The sequence below is a fragment of the Anabrus simplex genome, chromosome 4 (assembly GCF_040414725.1).
Source record: "Anabrus simplex isolate iqAnaSimp1 chromosome 4, ASM4041472v1, whole genome shotgun sequence".
NCBI lineage: Eukaryota > Metazoa > Arthropoda > Insecta > Orthoptera > Tettigoniidae > Anabrus > Anabrus simplex.
Genome location: NC_090268.1, coordinates 370545351 through 370569142, shown reverse-complemented (window position 1 = coordinate 370569142; position 23792 = coordinate 370545351). Strand labels below are relative to the sequence as shown.

The window sequence follows — 23792 nt, the reverse complement described above, 5'->3', positions numbered from 1 at the left end:
AGTACGGTCATGCGTGTAACTGTGTATGTTTAATACAGTATTTTAATTCAATGAACCACATCCAGGTGGAGTAGAACTTAATGTTCTCACAACACTTTCACCGCACATGTGTGCATGTTGAGGAACTACAGTACAGTTCCGTGCACTTAAGAATAGTGTAGTAATAATCTTATCTTAATCTGTTTACCCTCCAGGGTTGGCTTTTCCCTCGGACTCAGTGAGGGATCCCACCTCTACCGCCTCAAGGGCAGTGTCCTGGAGCTTCAGACTTTGGGTCGGGGGATACAACTGGGGAGAATGACCAATACCTCGCCAGGCGGCCTCACCTGCTATGCTGAACAGGAGCCTTGTAGAGGGATGGGGAGATTGGATGGGACAGGCAAGGAAGAGGGAAGGAAGCGGCCGTGGCCTTAAGTGAGGTACCATCCCGGCATTTGCCTGGAGGAGAAGTGGGAATCCACGGAAAACCACTTCCAGGATGCCTGAGGTGGGAATCGAACCCACCTCTACTCAGTTGACCTCCCGAGGATGAGTGGACCTCGTTCCAGCCCTCGTACCACTTTTCAAATTTCGTGGCAGAGACGGGAATCGAACCCGGACCTCCGAGGGTGGCAGCTAATCACGCTAACCACTACACCACAGAGGCGACGTAATAATAATAATAATAATAATAATAATAATAATAGTGTATTTAATATGACCGCATCTATGGTGTAGTGGTTAGTGCGGTTAGCTCCCATCCTGTCAGGCCTGGTTCGATTCCCGGGTCTGGCACAAATTTGAAATTTGGTACGAGGGCTGAAACGGGTTTCACTCTGCCTCGGGATGTCACCTCAGCTACCCTCCAAGTGGTTTTTCCTGATTTCCCACTTTTCCTTCAGGCAAATGCCGGGATGGTGCCTAACTTAAGGTCACGCCCACTTTCTTCCCTCTTTGGTGCGTATTCCTTCCAATCTTCCCATCGCTCATAAGGCCCCTGATCATCAAGGCAGGTGAGGCCGCCTGGGCGAGGTACTGTACCCTTGGGCATAAAGTCTCACGCTCCAGAACACTGCTCTTGAGATGGTAGAGGGGCGATCCCTCACTAGGTCCGAAACGAAGTCCGCTAAACGAATTATGAATGAAATAGTGTATTTAACGTCCTTTCAAACTAGTCTTAAGAACGACAGTGTTTCTGAATTTGAGTTTCTTTCATTTAGCGTTAAATGTACAAACACAGGTTTCTCTGATATAGCCAATCAAATATATGTCCGCAAAGGGTATGAAGGTCCTTTGCGGAGTGGAATATAACGGAATCCACTACCCGTAACCTCATCACTAGGTGAGTAGTGAGCTCTGTGCCCGTTTACCTTTGCCCTCACGAATTACTCTCTTACTCATTTTTGGAGTAGAGCGATTGAACCTGAGCGCTTTGGGGATATTTGAAAGCGGAAACCTTGTTTCTAAGTTTACGGCTGCCTGACGGGAAATCGAACTCACGTCTTTACGTGTCTACCGAGCACACCCTAACTGTCTCTACTGCGCAACCCCCGAAAATGTTTAATGAGATACCAGTGGGAATCGAGCCGCCAACCTCTGGATATCGATACTCTACCATTAAAATATGGTGTCCTAACCTCTGATAAAAGAATTCAATAATGTTGACCGACTCTGCAGGGATTCGAGCTACAATACAACCGGTGAGTGCTTCGTGAGCTGCACAATCTACTCCTTGCCTGGTCATAAGATAATAATAATAATAATAATAATAATAATAATAATAATAATAATAACTATCCCGGTTTGAATAGCTCAGACGGTTGAGTCGCTGGTCTTCTGATCCAAATTTGGCAAGTTCGATCCTGGATCAGTCAGGTGGTATTTGAAGCTTTTAAATACGTCAGCCACGTATCGATACTCGATAGATTTATTGGCACGTAAATATATTCTGCGGGACTAAATTGCGGCACATCAGCGTCTCCGAATACCGAAAAAGTAGTTAGTGGGACCTAAATCCAATAATAATAATAATAATCATAAAGAGGAGGAGAAGAAGAATGGCCTTCTTGAGAGTCCAAGTGTTTAGGGTAATTAAAACAGAAGACTTTTTCTTCTGTGTAACTCACAACATGACATTTCAATCCACTTGCCATGATGCCATTGCCTGCTGACCACCTCACATCTTCATCGGGGTCTTGTTGCAGTCACTCAAAATCCAATTATACGGTGTGTCACGACGTAAGGGAAATATAAATCTGAAGCAGGGTTTTACTGCCCGTTATGTCTTCTTAATTTGTTCGTTAGTTGCATCAATTATACAACAACACAGTAATAGAATATTGGAAGAAGTGATGCCTTTTTTATTTTTTAAAATACAGTTTTATTTACGTCCCACCGACACAGACGGCTCTTCTGGCGATGATGGGATAGGAAAGGCCTACGAATGGGAAAGAAGCGGCCATGGCCTTAGTTAAGGCGCAGCTCCAGCATTTGCCTGGTGTGAAAATGGGAAACCACGCAAAAACACTCTCAAGGCTGCCGATAGTGGGGATCGAACCCACTATCTCCCGGATGCAATCTCACAGCCTCCCGCCACTAACCGCACGGCCAACTCACCAGGGAATAATGCTTTCATAAGCCTAATATTCATATTAAGTGGTAATACGTTTGGTGGCATTTCAGAGAGATTCGAGTGACATGTTCATTGATATTTAGATTCTCATTTATAATGACACCTAGATTATTTACCGAACTTTTAAATGACTGTTTGATACCAGATACACCAGAATGGGTTCAGTGATATCTAAAGTCTTTGCAATGTTTATTCATTTAGATTGTCCAATTATTTTCGAGTTTCCTCAAACTTATGAAGATGTGTTTTGGTACTCAACATTCATTCGGTCAGTTGACAAGCGAATATCCTTCAGTTTTGTGAGACATATATTTGAAATTCATCAGCATATAAATGGAAATTGCTATATTTACACTGAATTGACATTTCACATTGTTATTCTTCTTCTACTTCTTCATCTTTTTACCCTCCAGGTTTTTTTCCCTGAGACTCAGCGAGGGATATCACCTCTACTCCCTCAAGGGCAGTGTCCTGCAGCGTGAGATATTGGGGGCGGGAGATACAACTGGGAAGGAGGGTTAGTACCTCGGCCAGGCAGCTTAACCTGCTATACTGAACAGGGGTCTTGTGGAGGAATGGGAAGATTCGAAGGGACAGGTAAGGAAGAGGGAAGGAAGCGGCCGTAGCCTTAAGTTAGGTGCCATCCCGGCATATGCCTGGAGGAGAAGTGGGAAACCAATAAAAAGCACTTCCAGGATGGATGAGGTGGGAATCGAACCCACCTCCACTCAGTTGACCTCCCGAGGCTAAGTGGACCCCGTTCCAGCCCTCGTACCACTTTTCAAATTTCGTGGCAAAGCCGGGAATGGAACCCGGACCTCCGAGGGTGGCAGCTAATCACGCTAACCACTACACCACAGAGGCGGACCATTTCACTTACGTACAAAATTAAATCTAATGCTCCAAGTACAGAACCTTCTGGTTCTCCTGTTATTTTATTGCCCATTCAGAAATCTTGTTCTTTATAACTACTTTTTGTCTGAGGTTGGAGAGGAAAGAGATAAAATGTTACAAAGCAGTCTGATTCAGATAATTGTACGACAAAATTAGTTATACCTGTATATTTAGGATACGTTAACTGATTATTCTCCCACGTGTCATTGATTTCTTTCCGGTCCAATCCAAGTAGCTCCATTGTAAGATGTATTACTTACCATATTGCAATAGTTCTGATTTAAAATCGTTATAAAATATCTGGAGGCGCCGGGTATCGATCCCGGTACCTCTCACATGCTAAGCGAGCGCTCTACCATCTGAGCTACGCCCCCAGCACGTTACAGCGTGTAATTGTGTGCGTATTGTAGGGTATTTTATTTGAATGGACCACATCTAGATGGCGTAGCCCTTCGTGTATTCACCACACTTTCACCAGACAGGTTCTGTGCAGTCCAGTTTAAATTGAGTTGTTCACAAGAAGACCTCATATGAACGCACTAGCCGTTTGGTTTTCTTGCTCTGAGGATCTGTAGTTCCGTGCACTTAAGGGTATATAATAATAATCATAATAACAATAATGGTCCGCTTCTGTGGTGCAGTGGTTAGTGATTAGCTGCCAGCCCCGGAGGCCCGAGTTCGATTCCCACCTCTGCCACGAAATTTGAAAATTGGTACGAGGGCTGGAACGGGGTCCACTCAGCCTCAGGAGGTCAACTGATAGAGGTGGATTCGATTCCCTCCTCAGCTATCCTGGAAGTGGTTTTCTGTGGTCTCCCACTTCTCCTCCAGGCAAATGCCGGGATGGCACCTAACTTAAGGCCACGGCAGCTTCCTTCCCTCTTCCTTGCCTATCCCTTTCAATCTCCCCGTCCCCCCTCAAGGCCCCTGTTCAGCATGGCAGGTGAGGTCGCCTGGGCGAGGTACTGGTCATCCTCCCCTGTTGTATCCCCGACCCAATGTCTCACGCTCCAGGTTAGGGGGTAGAGGTGGGATCCCTCGCTGAGTCCGAGGGAGAAACCAACCCTGGAGGGTAAGCAGATTAAGAAATAAATAATAATAATAATAATAATAATAATAATAATAATAATAATAATAATAATAATAATAATAATAATTGTACCGGGAGGTACACCTCTACGCCGCACATTTAAATCTTGCGCGTTAAAGAACGCCTCTATAGGAGAAGCAGTGAACCTGAAACTGGACCAACTTATAAATTTTCTCTGAAGATGGTACCACTAAAATGTTGTTATTGTGAAGTTTCCAGTACTGTGTGAATTTCAACTCGTTTTTGTTTTCCATTTATCAAGAAGTGGGACATTCTCTCATAGATGTCACTGCTAGAAAACTATGATCATGCACCCTGGTGCGAAGTGAAAGGACCTTTTTGAAGAAATTTTGTATTCATAAGTTTTTCTTATTAAATTTTGTTCATTAATCTTTGGGTTAGCAATATTTACCTTTTCTTTCCACCAGTTTTGTATTTAGCCAATCAAGAATTTCCGTAATTTATCTTCAACCAATTCCGTATTTCTTCTTCGATATTGAATGTAAACTTTTCATCTACCAATAAAATTGTGAGGGTGTGGCTGTTTTATTCGTGAAAGGTCTCGAACTTTCCCCGAGGGTTTATAAACTGCAGATTTTCCCGTGTCTTGGCAATTTTCCATCGTCATCTAACTAAGTGTGTGTGTGTCAAGCAGGGTGCGGGAGGCGCCTCTTTCATCAGGCAGCAGTTCTTCAGTAAGGTAATGGCCAATTAACATCTTTATTTCTCTGCCCCGCAGTTTAACCTGAGGGAAAGGTCCGAAACCTTAAATATGTAACTAACTTCTCTAAAATGTAAATCTCCTGTCGACTCATATAAAATTTCATAAATCTTTAACTGTAAACCGGGGATAGAGAGTGATATACTCTCTCGAGTTCCCCTTCATCTTGGTTTGAGGTACCGCATGTGTTTCTGCAATGTATTGAAGTTATCTCCATTCGCGCTACCTCAGTAGTTTGGGATTAGCCCCTGTTTCGTTGGCCAGGTGCCCTATAGGTTTTTACATTTTTTTTTGGGGGGGGGACTCAATCTTTGACTCCATTCCAGTTGTACTCGGGCCGTTTATTGAACCTGTTCTTTTTCACTAGATACCTCTGTGTAATAAGATAGCTACTTGTAAATAGTGCCTTGTAAGGCCAGTGATTATTAGATTTTCATATTGTGTTGCCTGGAATAGGCTTGAGAACTGAGAGCGCGTGAGCTCTTTTTCAAGTGTTGTAAAATTGCCTCGGGGAGGCCTGATATTGCAATTTTGGGAGCAAATGCTCCAGGTATTAGGGGATTTCTGCCCTTTGGATAAATGTATATTCTTTTTAAAATCGAGCTGGGAACCCAAAAATTGTAAAACTAAGGGCTTGTAGCCCAAGAGTGTTCAAGTTCGAAAATCTTGGATCTTTCTAAGTCTTGTTTCTAATTTGCTATATCATAGTTATTTCACTAAGTGAAAAGTTGTTAAAGTTTTGTTATTTTTCGAAAAATATAACCCTTTGATAAAATTTTAAATTAACTTTGACTTTGTAGTTAGACCCATTCATCCCGGCACCTTCTTTAACCTCTGCTGGTCCACGGGTAACCACGTAACAACAACAACAACAACAACAACAACAACAACAACAATAATAATAATAAAATAATAATAATAATAATAATAATAATAATAATAATAATAATAATAATAATAATAATAATAATAATAATAATAATAATAATAATTGTACCGGGAGGTACACCTCAACTCCGCACATTCAAAAGAAGCGCCATAAGGAACGCTATCTCTCATACAAATCTTGAAACAGGTAGTGCATGAAGTTGGGACATTAATCGGAAAATGTCACTCATAAATAACAGAGTATAGTGTTCGAAACAGACTTTCAACGTATTAGGTCGTGTTACGTACATGTAGTACGTGTTGAAGAGATGTTAAGTACAGAATAAAAATGGCCAGCCGGACACCAGTGGAATCCGAACCGACACCCTCCAGATTTCGCTTCGGTTGCTCTACATGTGGCGGTAGAGGTGGGATCCCTCGCTAAGTCCGAGGGAAAAACCGAACCTGGAGGGTAAACAGATGTTGATGATGATGATGATGATGATGATGATGATGATGATGCTCTACATGTACGTAACACGACCTAATACGTTGAAAGTCTGTTTCGATTACAATGCGGTCGTGAAAATTCAATATTCATTGACATGCCCCACAACGGGAGACTTAAACGCACTCTAGAGTGTGCTAGCAGCAGTGCCAGACCTGTAGCTCAGATTCTTTCGAACAGAACAAAGATGGCCTAGGCCACCATAGCTCAATTGGTAGAGCAACCGACGCGAAATCGGGAAGTTGTGGGTTCGGATCCCACTGGTGTCCGGCTGGCCATTTTTGTTCTGTACTTAACATCTCTTCTTCGTCCGCCTCTGTGGTGTAGTGGTTAGCGTGATTAGCTGCCACCCCGGAGGTCCAGGTTCGATTCCCGGCTCTGCCACGAAATCTGAAAAGTGGTACGAGGGCTAGAACGGGGTCCACTTAGCCTCGGGAGGTCAACTGAGTGGAGGTGAGTTCGATTCCCACCTCATCCATCCTGGAAGTGGTTTTCCGTGGTTTCCCACTTCTCCTCCAGGCAAATGCCGGGATGGTACCTAACTTAAGGCCACGGCAGCTTCCTTCCCTCTTCCTTGCCTGTCCCATCCAATCTTCCCATCCCTCCACAAGGCCCCCGTTCAGCATAGCAGGTGAGGACGCCTGGGCGAGGTACTGGTCATTCTCCCCAGTTGTATCCCCGACCCAAAATCTGAATCTCCAGGACACTGCTCTTGAGGCGGTAGAAGTGGGATCCCTCGCTGAGTCCGAGGGAAAAACCGACCCTGGAGGGTAAACAGATTACGAACGAACTTAACATCTCTTCAAATTCATTATTCAGAGTATTGTGTTATTTTAATGTTTCCTAAACTGACTGGATTTATTTATTTTGTTTTGTTGGGCAGCAAGAAGTTCGAAATTTTTTCCATACATGCCCTTACAAAAACTATGGTCATGCACTCTGGTGCACGGTGGAAGAACTAATGATTTAAAGAAGTTTTGTGTTCTTGTGTTTTCTCAACTAAATTAACATTTATTTATTGTGATATTTCAAGGCTTGTAACTATTCCTTCTCGTCCCGCCAACTTTGACTCTGGCCAATGGGAAATTTTCTGTAATTATTTTTCAGCCAATAATAGGCTTCTTGTAACTTTTAAACTATCCAATAAAATGAGAGGGTATGTCCGGATTTAGTCCAGAGCCTTCTAGAAACATCCCCTCGTGTATAGAAGCTGCGGCTTTTTCAAGCTACCTTGTCCTACTGATCGTTGAATTACTGAGTGTGTGTGTGTTAAGACAGGAGGCGGGGAGCCTCATCCTTCGGCAGGTAGTACATCAGCCCAGGTAATGGCCACCAGTTTTCTATCTTTGTAGTTGTCTCCGCAAACTTATTCGAGGGGAAGTTTCTAAACTTTAACTATGCAACCGTTTGATTTCTAAAATGTAAACTCCTTCCTTTTCATGTAAAATTTCACAAAGTTTTAAACTGTAAATCGGGGATAGAGAGTACGATTCGCTCTCGAGTTCCCCTTCAATTTATCTCGAGGTGACAACGATTTTGTAACTGTTTCTTTTTCCTGTAATGCATTAAATTACCCTCTCATTGCAGTCATCTCAGTGACTTGGGATTAGCCCCTGTGTCATCGGGCCGCAAGCTCAATTAGTGTTTTATACTTGGTTGTCAAGGAGCGCAAGTGTACCCCTCCGTGCATTTTGAGTTTGGGCCAGTAATATTAACCTGTTCTTCCTTTTCACGAAGGCCCAATAGTATGGGCACTAGATACCCCTGTGTAAATGTATTGCAAATTGTAAATTGTGCCTACAGAGGCCAGAGATTGTAAGATTTTGTGTAATGTTGCCTTGAGTAGGCTGTAAGAAATCGGGAGCCAGTCTCCTTTGCTGAATTCGGAGAGCTTGCAAACTCTATCAAGTTTTTGTGTGATAGTAGTGATGCCTCTGGAAGGCCGTAAATTTGTAACGGTTGGAACAAAGTGCTCTGGAAATTTGTGTCTAATTAAACGCTTCATCGGCGTCATTATAAAATTATAAATTTGGAGCTCGAAGCCTAAAACTGTTAAATTCCCTATTCTGGGGTTTTCTAATTCTTGTATCAAAACTGTTATTCCACCTGACCTCTTCTTTTCTTCTCCTAGTGAAGAAGCTTTTCAAGAGTGAAATTTGAAAAGAAATATAACCTTTATTTCATCATCATCATCATCATCATCATCATCATGTTTACCCTCCAGGTTCGGTTTTTCCCTCGGACTTAGCGAGGAATCCCACCTCTACCGCCTCAAGGGCAGTGTCCTGGACCTTCAGACTCTTGGTCGGGGGATACAACTGGGGAGTATGACCAGTACCTCGCCCAGGCGGCCTCACCTGCTATGCTGAACAGTAGCCTTGTGGAGGGATGGGAAGAGTGGAAGGGATAGGCAAGGAAGAGGGAAGGAAGCGGCCGTGGCCTTAAGTTAGGTACCATCCCGGCATTCGCCTGGAGGAGAAGTGGGAAACCACGGAAAACCACTTCCAGGATGACTGAGGTGGGAATCGAACCCACCTCTACTCTGTTGACCTCCCGAGGCTGAGTGGACCCCGTTCCAGCCCTCGTACCACTTTTCAAATTTCGTGGCAGAGCCTGGAATCGAACCCGGGCCTCCGGGGGTGACAGCTAATTACGCTAACCACTACACCACAGAGGCGGACATAACCTTTATTTAAGGTTTTAAATAAATTTTTGATGTCGTAGTTAGACCCATTCAAGTCCACACCTTCTTTCACCTCTCTCTGTGATCCACGAAACCCTGGTGGTAATAATAATAATAATAATAATAATAATAATAATAATAATAATAATAATAATAATAATAATATTTAACAACCTTTCAAATGTGTATTGTGAACGATAGTGTTTCTGAATTTCCTCCACCTCTGTGGTGTAGAGGTTAGAGTGATTAGCTGCCACACCCGGAGGCCCGGGGTCGATATACAGGGATTCGAACTAATAATACTGAAGTGGTTCGTGAGGAGCGGAATCTGATCCTTGCTTCAAGCGAGAGTGAATCTTTACTGACAACATGTGTGAACGTCATGTTTGTAATTTGTTCCCAATATAGACGTCATAATAGGGGGGAACGGATATCTGGTAACCTTTCCTGAATGATAAGTATACTGTCCTTCCGTTCAGAGGGTCACGGATTCGATGTCAAGCAGGTCAAGGTAGAACTGAGTATTTGGGTTCGTCTTAATAAACAACTCTTCAACCACATACAACACACTACATAAATCCAGAATAGTGAATACACAAGTGTAGACAGGTTTGACGTCCGGGGGCATCCGGTCGTAAAATTGGGGAAAATCTACACATGATCCGACCCAAATTCGTTGGAAATATACCAGGAATAGAATATGAGGTGGGGGAGGGTGGCTGCCACAGAGATAAGAATTCAATAGCCTCTACCTATCATTCCTCCATAAGCCTTCACGGTCTGTACCAGGTGGCTTCGCTTTAGGATGGAACCGATTGAAGTTTCTGAGAAACACCACATCCCAGTAATTGTTTACTAGTTGTAATGGTAAGTAATGAATGCAATTATTTCACAAGTCCGGACTGAGTAACTCAGGAAGCAGGCTTCCTGAGCTGAACTGTAGCCGTACAAAATTCCGGCACTTCTCTGGCGTCTCTGCAAACCGTAAAAGTAGTTAATGGCATGTTAAAGCAATAACGTTATGTATCTATTAATTAATTAATCAGTTTACTCTCCGGTGTTGGTTTTTTCCTTCGACTCAGCGAGGGATCCTACCTTTAACGCCTCAAACGCAGTGTTCTGGACCGTGAGACTTTGAGTCGGGGATACAACTGGAGAGTACGACCAGTACCTCACTTGGGTGGCCTCACCTGCTGTGCTGAACAGTGGCCTTGTGGGGGGGGGGGGAGATTGGAATGGATGGGCAACGAAGAGAGTAGGAAGCCACCGTGGTCTTAAATTAGGTAGGACCCCGGCATTTGTCTGGAGCATAATCGGGAAAGCACGGAAAACCACTTCGAGGATGCTGAGGAGGGAATCAAGCCACCCTCTACCCAGTTGACCTACCGAGGTGGTGAGGACGCCGTTCCATCCCTCGTACTCGTTTTCAAATTTCGTGGTGGAGCTGGGAATCGAATCCGGTCCTCCGGCGGTGGCAGCTAATCGCACCAACCACTACACAAGTGATGTCGACTATTTATTTATTTATTTATTTATTTATTTATTTATTTATTTATTTAACCAGCGACTGAGTGATAGGATTTCAACTGTGCTATCTATAAAATCCACGGACAATCTGAAACTGTGTGGTTTATTCACTGATTTAAAAATGAAACTGAATTAAAATATAATTAAAATAAAATTTTCAATCGTCGAACTATGTACTCACACTTAGTACTTACCTAATTACTTACACATACAATTGTTTATGGGCGCCAGCTACAAATAAATGTAACGATAATAGAATGAGAAACTTGAATCTCAAGGGTGTGAGGTAATAAGCTTACTTTGACAGCATAACATACAGGTTCTGGGACAAGGACATCGAAGTTTGGTTCCCGCATCAAAGTTTGAGGTTATCAGATATTACTGAAATAAAACAATTCATTGTATTTGATACTAAACAAAACATATTCTTTAAATTTATAATTGAAATGGCAAGACTTGTTGCGATAATATAAAATACTGAAATTACAACTGAAAGAAACTCTAGGCATTAAATTTGAAATCCTCTTGACCGGACAGTTAAAAGTTGTACAAGAAATTTATACCTCACCGGTTCACTTAACAGTACCTTCAACACTTTGAGTGTTATTACGACGTATTGTTTTGAGTTGGTATCAGCTGTAGGTATCTGAAATCTAATTTGGTGATGTACCCTTTTAGTTTCGCAAACGAGATATAGCATGGCCTTAAATTATATTCACACTTCACAATCAACTTTACTAGTAATTCACTGATAATTATTACTCTGAATTACGACGACTCAGTATTCGGCTGTCACTGAACTGACACAAGAAATCGACCGAACAGATACACGAAACACACTCCGAAAATATAATTCATTTGGTCATTTACGATTACGTATACATATCACTGCTCTATGTTCAACTGACGGACTGACCATACGACTGACTATCTCACTGTTCACCATCCGTCTCTTTCCAATTGACTCCAATTGACTATCCATCGACCAAGGCTCCATCCATCTGACTACAACACTTCATGGTCAACCTCTCCTTCCAACTCCTTCCAACTCCTTCCAACCAACTGATTCCCTGCTATAGGATCCAGCCGTATATATAGACACAAGTTGACACATGGTATTACACCAACGACAGAGTTTAAAACAAACATGATGTCACTCCCACCCAGCTACAAATGTTACATATTGTGTCGAAATAGCCTCAGGAAAATTAGGAACTCCCTAAATATTATCTCATCGCTAAATGCATACGGCGACAGAGCGATGACTCGACAGTTACTGTAACAGTATTGCACCATATGTTGCAATGTTTTTAAAAGTAGTTTCACAAATAATATGTCCATGTATGATATTAGGCAGTAAGTCTCACTCTACATTATTTTAATGCTAACACGCATATATATATATGCACAATAAATTAAATACAATGAAGCAAGCGATAATTAATTAATACGTAGCGAAATCAGATTATAGAATTGAATCAAATAATAATAATAATTACAATAATACTAATAAGAATGATGCAGACACAGTACTAATGATAATAGAAATAATATAGTAATATTATTATTATTAACAGTAATAATAATACAGATAAATATTTGTAACGGGATTTAACCGTTACAACTGGAACTTACACCTGCGTAGAATTACACTGGCTCTATTGTTACCACTCTTTAACACACGGAGGAAATCTGGTACTGGAATGTATAATAATACTAATAATACACCAAATAGCGTATATCAACTACTGGAAAAGCCCTCAAGTGTAAACTTACTATATCCCCTTCTAGCTATTTGGAAACTGACGGTATAAACTGTTTTAGAATGGATATGCTAAAACTGATATTGCCATCAGCACAACAGACGACATGCCATCTAAATTTACAGGGCTAGGAAGACAGCATTTCTCATCGATATTTTCTGTCCAAACATTTGGAATGTGCAGACAAAAACAGGAACAAAAATATCCATGTACAAACAACTGACAAAAAAAAAATTCCAATGGAAACTCCCTCTGTAACTATAATTTCTATACTTTTATGATGCACTGATATCATTCCTAAGATTCCGTATAGTTCTTTAGGCACACTCATTCTACTTGAATACTTGAAATAATGTAAGATCCTAGGTACGAGTTTTCTTCTCCATAAGACATCTTCGTAGCATCAGGGTCCAGAGATGAGCGAAAGACGATAGTGTAAAAATGAACCAGGCCCTAATCTAAATGTGTATAAGTGTACTGTATCTATGTAATTTATCTGTAAATTATTAATGTATGATTGGTGGCTCCATCTTGCGACTGAATATACCCAGAAAATGTACCGATTTAAACCGTGAAGATTAATAAATGGAGTAAAACTCTTCTCTTTATAAGATAATATATAATATCCGCCTCTGTGGTGTAGTGGTTAGTGTGATTAGCTTCTACCCCTGTGGCCCGGGTTCGATTCCCGGCTCTGCCACGAAATTTGATAAATGGGCTGGAATGGGCTCCACTTAGCCTCGGGATTCAACTGAGTAGAGGTGGGTTCGATTCCCACCTCAGCCATCCTGGAAGTGGGTGCCTGTGGTTTCCCACTTCTCCTCCAGGCAAATGCCGGGTCGGTACCTAACTTAAGGACACGGCCGCTTCCTTCCCTCTTCTTTGTCTATCCCTTCCAATCTTCCCACCCCCCGCAAGGCCCATGTTCGGCATAGCAGGTGAGGCTGCCTGGGCGAGGTACTGGTCATCGTCCCAAGTTGTATTCCCGACCCAGGGTCTGAAGCTCCAAGACAGTGGCCTTGAGGTGGTAGAGGTGGGATCCCTTGCTGAGTCCGAGATAAAAACCGACCCTGGAGGGTAAAAAGATGAAGAAGAAGAAGAAAAAAATAAGAAGAAGACAAGTGAAATTGTAGATTTTCAGAACTTATAGATTCCTTATAAATCCCGTTACAAATATTCTTCAGCATATATTATTATTATTATTATTATTATTATTATTATTATTATTATTATTATTATTATTATTATTATTATTATTATTATTATTTGTATTTCCAATTTTATCGTCTGATTTCTCTATGAATTATTTATCGCCCGCTCCATTTCACTTCACCTATTATATACCATATGTATGTGTCTTAGAACTAAGGGAATTAGTATACGGTGAAATTTGCTGCTACATGTGAACGTGTGTTTAAGGAGTTGCACTAGGTGGTGAAATACAGCCACATTTAGTGCGGAGTCCCATACATCACTGCATTCATTTTGAAGCAGAAAGTGCTCTCAGGGAAGTCTTTTCGTAAGAAACAGCCATACGGTCTTAAGCTGCACGCTGCCCACAAGGTGCAATACTTTTAATCTTGGCTTGAATGAGGTCACGGTCTGATTTACCCAAGCCTTAGGAGTGAACCATGTGATAACAGGTGAGGCTGCCTGGGCGAGGTACTGGTCATCGTCCCAAGTTGTATCCCCGACCCAGGGTCTGAAGCTCCAGGACAGTGGCCTTGAGGTGGTAGAGGTGGGATCTCTTGCTGAGTCAGATGGATGGAAAGTCTTCAGTGATTAGACGTAGTAGATGACTGGAGTGTGTTCCGTATATGTTCAGTCAAGTAGACTTGCGTCGTTTCCGTGACGAGGTGAAGGTAGCGTCTTCGATATGGAGACTAACAGTACGGTTGGCAACGTCCGAAACTGATTGTTTGACCAGTGTGCTGTAATATATACGCCATGCTAATGAGAGGTCTTTCTTTGCTGAAAGTGAATCACCGATAAAAGGATAGGTCAGCAAATCAGGTCTGAGATAACTACTGTACAGCTAATGCCAGTTCCAAGAAACAAGTCACAACAACACTTAAAGTGTTCAAGGTAATGTGAACCAGTGAGGGATAAATTGCCTGTACGAAGAATTCAAATGTCCGGCCAAGTGTACTTTAAATTTAATGCCTAGAGCTGCATTCCATTTTAATTTCATCCTTTTATATTGTAACCAGAAAATGTACCCTTGCTTCGCTACGGTATTCTACAATGTATACGGATATCGAAGTAAATTACTGTACATGAATTGAATATTTTTTTCTTTTAAATTGAATGTCCCTTAGCGTTATCCAAAAACAGCAGGGGGATGTTCCCATACGTTGTTTCCAATGTAAAGTGCGAGTTGTGGAGTTGTGATGATAACGGCTGGCTCACTTGCCTATTGCCATTCACAATCGAGTAGGTAAGTTTTCAATATAATGGGAGGCCCAGTTACCTGCTGCACGGTCACAATCGATTTGGGGAGTTTTCGTTCCAATGGCAGGTGGCCTTTCGTAATTTTAGACAGATTACAGTTGAGAAGTTTTATTATAAAAGCAGGCACCTTCCCTACTACCAGTCAAAATTGAGTTGTGCTGTTATCATTATAGTGACAGGCCCCTTTTCTTAATGACAGTCACACCGAGTTGGTGAGTTTCCATTAAAATAACAAGGCTACTATGCCTAATGCCAGTCACATTTTAGATGAGTATATTTGTTTATAATTGCGGGAACACTTACTTACTTCCAAACACAATCGGTTAGGGTAGTTTTGAACAAAACTGCATACTCCTCTGACTTTTGCCGGTCAAATCGAGAAGGGAATTATTAATTACAATGGTAGTCTCTCCTTACTAATGATAGTTACAAAGGAGTTGGAGAAGGAACCCATTCCTACTGCCAGTCAAAGTCGATGTGGAAAGTAATGATTACAATAGCAGACGCCCTCTAGCTGAGAGTCACTATCGATGTAAAATATTAATTGTCATGGCAAATACACCCTTTCTACAACGCTACAAATCGACTGCAATGAATATACACTGACTGACAGAGCAAATACAACACCAAGAAGGAGTGGTCAGAACTTTATGCCAATTGCAGGGTAGACTGACGTCACTGAGGTATGCTCATGATGTGAAATGCGCCGCTGTGCTGCGCACGTAGCGAACGATAAATGGGACACGGCGTTAGCGAATGGCCCACTTCGTACCGTGATTTCTCAGCCGACAGTCATTGTAGAACGTGTTGTCGTGTGCCACAGGACACGTGTATAGCTAAGAATGCCAGGCCGCCGTCAACGGAGGCATTTCCAGCAGACAGACGACTTTACGAGGGGTATGGTGATCGGGCTGAGAAGGGCAGGTTGGTCGCTTCGTCAAATCGCAGCCGATACCCATAGGGATGTGTCCACGGTGCAGCGCCTGTGGCGAAGATGATTGGCGCAGGGACATGTGGCACGTGCGAGGGGTCCAGGCGCAGCCCGAGTGACGTCAGCACGCGAGGATCGGGGCATCCGCCGCCAAGCGGTGGCAGCCCCGCACGCTACGTCAACCGCCATTCTTCAGCATGTGCAAGACACCCTGGCTGTTCCAATATCGACCAGAACAATTTCCCGTCGATTGGTTGAAGAAGGCCTGCACTCCCGGCGTCCGCTCAGAAGACTACCATTGACTCCACAGCATAGACGTGCACGCCTGGCATGGTGCCGGGCTAGAGCGACTTGGATGAGGGAATGGCGGAACGTCGTGTTCTCCGATGAGTCACGCTTCTGTTCTGTCAGTGATAGTCACCGCAGACGAGTGTGGCGTCGGCGTGGAGAAAGGTCAAATCCGGCAGTAACTGTGGAGCGCCCTACCGCTAGACAACGCGGCATCATGGTTTGGGGCGCTATTGCGTATGATTCCACGTCACCTCTAGTGCGTATTCAAGGCACGTTAAATGCCCACCGCTACGTGCAACATGTGCTGCGGCCGGTGGCACTCTCGTACCTTCAGGGGCTGCCCAATGCTCTGTTTCAGCAGGATAATGCCCGCCCACACACTGCTCGCATCTCCCAACAGGCTCTACGAGGTGTACAGATGCTTCCGTGGCCAGCGTACTCTCCGGATCTCTCACCAATCGAACACGTGTGGGATCTCATTGGACGCCGTTTGCAAACTTTGCCCCAGCCTCGTACGGACGACCAACTGTGGCAAATGGTTGACAGAGAATGGAGAACCATCCCTCAGGACACCATCCGCACTCTTATTGACTCTGTACCTCGACGTGTTTCTGCGTGCATCGCCGCTCGCGGTGGTCCTACATCCTACTGAGTCGATGCCGTGCGCATTGTATATCCTGCATATCGGTTTGAAATAAACATCAATTATTCGTCAGTGCCGTCTCTGTTTTTTCCCCAACTTTCATCCCTTTCGAACCACTCCTTCTTGGTGTTGCATTTGCTCTATCAGTCAGTGTATATAGATCGACATACGAAGTATATGCATGTTTACAATTTTACAAACCTTCATTTACAGATTAACTTCTGTTAAACCGTATATCATATCGACTAATTGATTGTACCATAAGACGCCTCATTTAGTGGTCTAAATGGCTGGTCTTAAGATATTTTCTCCTCTCCCATCTATTTATGGGTAAAAGTTAGAATTTTGAATAGGGTGAAATTTGGGTAAGGTGTCTAAGAGTGCATTATTTTTGGGTACTAACATGACAGCTACAAACATAGAATTTGGCTCACGTGTGGATAATGGGTAGGCCAATGTTCGTATTGAATTAGATGATTCCACCTTTCGTATAAGTGATTCGAGCTACGAATTATACGTGTACAAGGAGCAAAATGCAGATATAATCGAGAAATAGAGACAAATCTAACATATAAGGAATAGATATACGACGAAACATCATAGGCCCACAGCTATAGATAACTCCAAATTAAACTGAGATTGTGCCATCCGTTTTGTGATACGACTTACCGTTTAGCCGCGAAATACCTCGAAACGAAGGTCTGCACCGACATTAAAATTGTCTCAATGTTCCGATATTTTTCTGGGGTAAAAAGTGAAATATTTCAAGATTTTGGAAGCTTTCCGTCGAATACAGGCCAAGACATGCAATTTTGCAAAATTTCAATTTTCTAGCTCGTCTGGCAGATATTGCCACGATCTCAGTTTGGGGGGGGGGGTTAAAATGAGGACTTTCAGGAAACTAAAATTAACAAATATGCAGATGATCATTATTAAACTTGAAACGGATAACTGTACGAAAATTTTGCCACAATAGTCAATGTACAGACACACGGTCGTTACGATTTTATTTATATAGATAAGGAATCTGCTCTACGTACAACACCTTTGGGGCTATCTCCGCTGGACAGCCTGCAAAACCAACCGTTCGTGAAATATCCCTTATTAATCCTCCTATCGGATAAATGCACACGAGAAAAAGAAATTTTAGACATGGATTTCCATCAAGGTTGATCGATTTCCTGTCAGGATGGTCTATATATATTGCGGAAGAGTAAAATAACTGTTTCGGTTCCCTATAAACTCCCAGTCCATTCCGGGAATTTAAAACTCTGTGGACCTTAAAATATACCTTTGGGCAGGTGGATGCTAAATATGAAGTTTGGTTGACATATCTCCAGTAGTTTCCAAGTTATAAGAAATACGCTTTACACGCACCCGTTTTTGAGTACCAAAAGACTGTCCGTTAACGACATCTGCCTTATTAATCCTGGTATCGAAATTATGCATATTAGAAAAAGGTTCAGAAATAGATTTCTATTAAGGCATGAAGTTTTCCATTAAGTTTGGTTGTGTACATTTTGTTGGAGTGCAAATCTCGGTTTCAGTTTCGTATAAAGCCCCAGTCAATTCAGGGATTTAGAAAACATATTGGCTCTAAAACCTACCCAAGGACTCTAAATATGAAGTTCGGTAGATACATATCCAGCAGTTTTCAAGTTATAGACAAACAGACACCAAACCTAAAAATATGCAGATGGTCATTATGAGCCCTTGTTGAAGTGCTCATTTAATTGATCATTCATTTATTGAGAGTAATTTGCAAGGACTGAGGCATGGGTTTCATAATTTCAACAGGAACCTTCGAGGCGATAGTCTATTTGTTCTCAAGCTGTATTAAGAAAGAGGGGTTTCTACGTGACGTAGCCAACCTGCACGTGCTTGTTTTAGAACAAGGAAATAGTAAAAGACAACGGCGTTGACCGACGGGCCACATTTCGGAAGCCCGGCGAGAGGCTAGGAGGTCATACGACATGAGTTTGAAGTAAGCGTCGGGCACGCGATGTTTGGAACCAATGAAAAGGTAGCATCATTCCGATATTGGCCATGCATTTGTCAAAGCGAGAGATGGCCCTGAACGAGCATACAACATCGTCCGTGGAGGCGAATTAATAAAAGTGACCAGCGCGTGTGCTAGCTACCCTTATTTGGCAGGAGTCTTCGCAGTAGTAACGTCGTGAAAAGAAATGTACTTACGGCGAGTGCGGAGTCAGGTATTATCTGTCTTGATCGTGTGGGGAAGTTCTAACATTTAGCTTAATACTCTCAGACTTCAGTTAATTACTCATGATTTAGGAGCGAGCTAACTCCATGAGTTTCTAAAATGTGAGGCGTATCCGGTCAAGAGGAGGTGACTGACCGGGGAAATGCTGGAATGATTGACTACAACCTGGGATCCAACCTCATCTAAACTTGAGTACCATTTAAAAATTTCTTTCTTTCTCATCTTTGTAAAACTAGAGGTGTTTCTTCTTTAAATCGTAGATCTATTAGTTTTGTTGTAGATAGAAGCATTTCATTTTTCCATTTCTTGAGGTGTCATGGTAGACGAGTTGCACGTGTGTGACTGAAATTTTGGAACCTATTAGAGTAGATGTGTAGTCTGTCTTTGAGTGAGTTCCATGCATATGAGTTAGAGATATCTAAAAATCCCTGACCACGCGATAAACTTTATTTATTTGCTTGTGATAGTGAAATTAATCGGACTTGAATTTACGTGTACAATTTGTGAGTTGGGGTCGAACCTAGTGTCATTTTGAGATCACTTGCATTCTTTAGGATCGAGCCATCTAATTTTACGATATTCCAGGAGGATTGAAAGATTTAATAATCACTTGAATAATAATAAAATCAACTAAAGATCGGGTAAAATTGGAATTAAACGGTAGTGAGCTATAACTTTTCCTTATATGTGAGATTTGATGTGCTCTGTTCATGGAGTGCCTGGAATACGGCAAATCCTGCGGGATGTTAATTATGTAATTGAGTAATTGGAGATTTATTTGTGATGATTGACTTGTTCTTGTGTCTTTGGGAGCACAGTGGAACTTATCGTAAATGGAGCACGTGTTGTGTGTGTATTTCACGGATAGGGAATAATAATAATGCGATTGAGGTTAACAAACGCGATAGTTGCGACTTGTAACCCACATGATGGTGGTGATTATGGATTTTATTGGAATCTTCAATTATATCTCCGAAATTTAGATGAATCTCCATCGTTGTGAGAAGAATATTTCAACCCAAGTGATATCCCTAATTTCGATCACTAATCACTATTGTTTTTGTATGTTCAGTCTTCAGCCCTAAGGCTGGTTGGATCCTCAACAGCTCTGCCATCAGCTGTCATAGATGGCCTAGGCATTACTGAAGAGGCGTACTAGGGAAATGAGGAGTGAGGTAGTTTCCCGTTGCTTTCCTCACCGAGCCAGAAGTTGCTATTACACATCAGTCTGCCAAGCCCACTGAAATGCATGCACCAACCGACCCTATGAGCAACGTTTTCACACCATTCATAGTAGGAACTGGCTGCATAAGGAATGGCATTACTAGCATCGCTCATACCTCAGTCACTTTCATATTGTCAAAGCCAAGGATAAGACAGAGACAGATCTATGAAAGTAACAAAATTGCTCTAGCCCATTCCAGAAGACATAGTGCACTGTAAACACTACGTCCTGCCAGGAAAGGCATAGTCACTATTGATGAAAGAATATTTTCCGTACATGAATTTAACTTTTACTGAATGTTGACGTGACCATGCTTAAAATTAAAGAATAAACGTATGAGGGCAGGATTCGCTGTAAATAATGTATATAAAAGTACGTGTTTCCTTGTATGAATGTGATGTGTGTGTGTAAGTATGAGTATTTTCCATGTCTGTTGATTATTCCATTTGATTCGATCTGGTCGTGCGTCTATGGCGACACAGATTATGTTCATCGTTGTGTGCCACCTTAAGAAGTTATTTTGAGGAAAATGTAATGATTTTATGTCGAGGAAGACTAGAATAGGATTTTATTTTGTTGATTAATATGATTTAAAGGAAAGATCATCTCGTTAGTTTCGCAAAGGCAAGCGATTTTTAAATTATTATTTAATTATCTCACACGTGGATAAGAAAATTGCCAACACATTTATATTTAAATTAAGAAATATTTTAAATTAATTTGAAAGTATGAATGCTATGCAAATGTCAGAATTAAATGTTCACAAATGGCATAATTAACTTGAATTCTAATAATAATGAGTCATAGTAATTAATTGAAGAATAATTATTTAAAGTGAGAATTATAATTGCCGTGTGGATAATGGAGTGAGATACACTAATTAGAAACACGATCGTGTGATGATAAACGAACATGTTACACAAATAAGGCTAGAGATTATTGCTAATAATAGTAATAATAATTAATTAATTATGAAAATTTGAAATTAATTTTGATTTTTACTAAAGCTTCTACTGGTGTAATTGACGAATATTATACACTTTAAATGTTGAGATTTATCAAAATTCAGCTTAAGCCACGTGTTGAGACTACTGTAAATTCATGGAACCTCTAGTAACTTTTATTGTGGAACCATAAGCGAGACAGCTGTCTAATGATTTGGTAAAACTTTTGTTAAAATCTTTGAACTCTTTCAGCTAAATATTTTAATTTTAAAGGCAATAAAGGCCTAATTTTTCTTTGATTTTCATTCCAGAACAGTAAGGCTGGAGGTCGAGAAATGTGTGCGATTCTCAAATACTACGGAAGAAAAATATTATGAAAGTTCATTGTAAATCAAAAACCATCAAGGATATTTTTTTGTTATAAAATTCTTATGTCAATAAATGTCAGAGTGTTGTTTTAAAAATTTTATTTTTCCTGGTCATCAACCCCTTTACCATTAAATGCTTCTAGAAATGCCATGAACGAACGGTCCACCTCGGGATCTCTCGCTCACTGGCTGGGCTTAGCTAGGGAATAATGGGGGCAATATTTATTAACTCTGGAGTTAGGAACCCAACTGGACTGCAACCTACAAGCCTGGAACACATAATGACGCAAGTTGTGGAAGCCTGAGCTGTTATGTTAACTTAAAAGTAGGCTATATAGTTTAGGAGACTATTAATAATAACGATAATAAAGACATTGCTGGCGGGACCTAATGTTTACTATAATTAAAATGGGAGAATTTTCCTCTTCATGAAACTCGCGCTATGACTTTTCACTCAGTTTGCCATGACTATGTGGCCTGCTGTCCATCTCTCAACTTCATCGAAGACTTAGTCTCTCACAATACAGTATTAAGGTGTTACATGTGTGTCATAACACAAGGATGCTATAAATATGGTGCAAGAATTCATGGTCCGTTAATTTGTTCGTTAGTTGTATTAGTTATTACAGCACCACAGTAATAGAATATTGGAAGAAATAATGCTTTTATGAGCCGGACAATCATATTAAATTGCTATATGTTTTGTTGGTGTTTCAGAGGATGAAGGTGGAGCATATTCCCCTATACAGATACAAGTGACATGTTCATTGCATTGTAGATTCTCATTTATAAAGATAGCTAGATTACCGAGCTCGATAGCTGCAGTCGCTTAAGTGCAGCCGGTATCCAGTATTCGGGAGATAGTAGGTTCGAATCCCAATGTCGGCAGCCCTGAAAATGGTTTTCCGTGGTTTCCCATTTTCACATCAGGCAAATGCTGGGGCTGTACCTTAATTAAGGCCACGGCCGCTTCCCTCCCACTCCTAGCCCTTCCCTGTCCCATCGTCGCCATAAGACCTATCTGTGTCGGTGCGACGTAAAACAACTAGCATAAAAAAAAGCTAGATTATTTACCGAACATTTATATGGAAGTTTGGTACCAGATAAAATGGCTCAAGGGATATCTAACGTGTTTCAGTAGTTCATTAATTTCGTTTGTCCAAATATTATGGTTTTTTTTCTTGGAGGGTTGTATTAGCACAGTCTTCTCAAACATCAATACGTCCTTTATAATTCAACATTCATACTGTCAGTTGCTAAGCGAATATCTTCCCGTTTCCTGTGACGGTATATTTGAAATTCATCAGAATTAAATGGATATTTCAATATTTCAATTTAGGTCACATTTCATTTACGTGGCCTTAAGATACACTTGTTCGTTTTATTGCCCATTCAGAAGTCTCATTCCTTACAACTATTTGTCTGCGGTTAGAAAGGTAAGAGATAAAGAGTTACAAAACAATCTGATTCGGATAATTTTATCGCAAAATTATTCATTCCTTTAAATATACGATATGCTTATTGATTCTTCCTCCAAGTGTCAATGAATTATTCCTTCCTTAATCCGTTTACCCTTGAGGGAAGGTTTTCCCCCAGACTCAGCGAGGGATCCCACTTCTACCGCTTCAAGAGTATTGTTCGGGAGAGTGAGAATTTTGGGTCAGGTTTACAACTGGGAAGAGGACCATTACCTCGCCTAGGCGGCCTCAGCTCCTATGCTGAATAGGGGCCTGGTAGGGGGATGTGAAGATCTGAATGGGTAGACAAGGAAGAACGAAGGAAGCATTTTGCCTGGAAGAGAAGTAGGATGGCTGAGGTGGGAATCGGACCCCTTTACTCAGTTGACCTCCGGAGACTGAATGGACCCCGTTCAGCCCTTTATAGAATTCGTAACACTTTTCATATTTCGTGGTGGAGCCGGGCATCGATCCCGGGTCTCCGGGGGTGGCAGCTAATCACAGTAACCACTACACCACAGAGGCGGACTTCATTGGAAGGTGTATTAATTGCCATATTACACAAGTTCTGATTTTGAAACGAAACAAAAATTC

At 41.6% G+C, this 23792-nt stretch overlaps 1 non-coding gene across 1 annotated transcript; it reads right to left on the bottom strand.

Moving 5' to 3' along the window:
• Positions 1–3806: 3806 nt before the first annotated feature.
• TRNAA-AGC (transfer RNA alanine (anticodon AGC)) lies at positions 3807–3879 on the bottom strand. The gene has a single exon. It is a non-coding gene; the product is annotated as a tRNA-Ala (tRNA).
• Between the last annotated feature and the right edge of the window lie 19913 nt (positions 3880–23792).